This window comes from Wasmannia auropunctata, unplaced genomic scaffold (assembly GCF_000956235.1).
Source record: "Wasmannia auropunctata unplaced genomic scaffold, wasmannia.A_1.0 LD336071.1, whole genome shotgun sequence".
Classification (NCBI taxonomy): Eukaryota; Metazoa; Arthropoda; class Insecta; order Hymenoptera; family Formicidae; genus Wasmannia; species Wasmannia auropunctata.
The window spans coordinates 790,128-793,002 of NW_012026819.1; positions in this window are offsets into that span (position 1 = coordinate 790,128).

Sequence of the window (2,875 nt, forward strand, 5' to 3'; positions counted from 1 at the left end):
GCTCGAGACCCTATTGTTATCTTTTTTTTTGTGAAAGCTGTTGCGGGCTCAGGAACTCAAATATGGCTTAGATACTTTCTATTGATGTTTATTCAATGGAATGAATTTATTTCAAACGATTCCGTTCGCATACAATCTCACAAATTAAGATAAACTCGTGGTGGATACCCGGGTACCCTGGTTGTGTAACAACGTGGTAAAAGTTGGTTGTGCACATAAGGGTTAAATAAAAATTATGTTATTCAACCTAAGTGATGTGTATATCGTTTGTATAAAATATTTGTTGTCAATAATTGGCGTCAAATTATACTCTCATAAAATGATTAATTTACAATCCGAGTGACATGTACATATGTACTTACAATACAAAATGAAAAAATTAAACCTTAATAAAATAATTTTTATGTGTGATGGTCTTATATATGGCGCCAACCACGTCGCATGTAGTGGATTTAGGAGAGCACGGGAGTTACGGCGTTACTGATCGAGAGACTGTTTGACGGAACGACACATTTATTTTCTCTTGTTCTATGTACAGTCTATTTACAGTGCGCGTATGCGCTCTTTGGTTTATTGGCCCGAAGACCGGCGTCTCCGTGACGCCTCAGCGACGCTCTCGCCACTGTATGGGAGGCTGCGGTGGTCTTCACTAGCCCCCAACGCAGATCCTCCTGTGCCCTATTGGTCCGTCTTCGGGCCCGTTGTGAGAGGCGCTGTTCCGCCGGTTGCTCCACAGGGGTTTCAGGTGCCGTCCGCAGGAATCGGGCTGTTACCTCCAATCGGAGAGAGATCCGGATCGGTTGAGGCGGTGGAGCTTCTGATTCTGCTCGCGGGGGAGTCCCTTTCACAGGCAACTCCCACTCGCTTGCCGACGACTGCTCCGAAGTGCGTCCGGGGATCCGAGATATCTCCCGATGGTGCCTCGGTGAAGTGTATCGCCAAACCCGGATGTCCCTCGGCTGCAGTGTTCCCCTCGGCGGCCTCGTCTTACGAACTGAAGACGAATCGAGAGGAAGGAGCTTCCACTCGATCGTCGTGTGCCCTCGAGACAGGGCTTCCGCCCGTGTCGTCCTCTCTGCTGCCAGCTCAAAGCAGGGCACTGCTGCTATCTCTGCTCGTAATAGGGCTTTGAGGTAACTGTTGTCTTTTGCTTTTACGCCTAGTTAACCAGATATTTATCCGTTGTGGCGGCTCTGAAGAGCGGGGCAAGTGCAGTCATTGACCGCGGTCCCGGGGCCTATATGGCCCTGCTGACCGTTTTTCATCCATGCGAAACTGTATTACTCGCGGACCCCCTGGTAGTGCTCTGCGAGTAATTAGCGAGGCGCGGTGTTCGGCCACCTGTGCCGCCTACCGGCGGCGCGTGGCAGGTGCACGGCGCGTGCGCGCGACCGCGAATACCCGTTGCCTACCGGCGGGCGCTTTGTGTATGTGGCGCTTTGAGTCGCCACATTATGTAAAAACACTTGGCGCTTTTTATTTAATTTAAATTTCTGATAAAATTTATTAATTTAAAATTGTTTTTTTGTTGGTAAATATACCGATGAAGGGAGGCTGCTCCAATGATCTTGCCCTTTGTATATGGGTCTTTGTATAGGGGTCTGTCTAATCTTTTCGATATCTATTATTTTTAGTATATTGTAGACTCATACATTGTATAAGGCGAAAATTTATTAGATATTGAGACATCAAAATTTCACAATGTATTTATTATTATGTAATGCTGGCGAATTGAAGCATTCTTTCAAATAATGAGACAAATATATCCTATTAATAATAGTATTCAATAAAGTATTTAGTTTTTTATAACTTTTTAATTATTATAGTTATATTTATGCCTATTCCGTCCACACATACTTCCACATATATTTTGTTAATAACTTTTTAACGAATAACGAGCGACGGCTAAAACCACCTGAAGGTCACTTGGGGTCATAACCTTGACAACATATATAAAGGGCAAGGTCATTGGAGCAGTCTCCCTTCATCGGTATATTTACCAGTCACATAATTAATGTTGTTACATATTCATATAATATTTGCATCATATATATGTATCATATATGTGGTGGCGCTCATATGTGGCGCCAACCACGTCGCGTGTAGTGGATTTAGGAGAGTACGGGAGTTACGGCGTTACTGATCGAGAGACGGTTTTATTGGACGACACGTTTATTTCTTTCTTGTCTATTTATATCCTATTTACAGTGCGCGTATGCGCGTTTTTTGGTTTATTAGTCCGGAGGCCGATTGTTGGCCCGAAGGCCGGTTGTTGGCCAGAAGACCGGCGTCTCCTGACGCATCAGTGGCGGCGCTCACGCCACTGTATAGGAGGCTGCGTGGTGGTGGTCCTCACTGGCCCCCAACGCAGGTCCTCCTGCGCCTTCTTGGCCCGTCTTCGGGCCCATCGAGAGGCACTGTTCCTTCGGTTGTTCTTCGGTGGGCTCAGGCGCCGTCCGTAGGAGTCGGGCTGCTATCTCCAAGGGAAGGAATATCCGGATCGGCTGAGGCGTCGGCGCTTCCGGTGCTGTTTGCGGGGGAGCCACTTTCACAGGCGACTCCCACTCGCTTGCCGATGATTGCTCCGGAGTGCATCCGGGGGTTCGAGGTATTTCCCTGTGGTGCCTCGGTGATGTGTATCGCCAGACCCGGATGTCCCTCGGCTGCAGTGTTCCCCTCGGTGGCCTCATCCTCCGGACTGGAGACGAATCGAGTGGAAGGAGCTTCCACTCGATCGTCGTCGGATGTCCTCGAGACAAGGCTTCCGCCCGTGTCGTCTCCTCTGCTGCCAGCTCGAAGCAAGGGCACCGCTGCTATCCGTACTCGTAGTAGTGGTTTTGAGGCCTCTGTTATCCTTTGCCTTTACGCCTAGTTA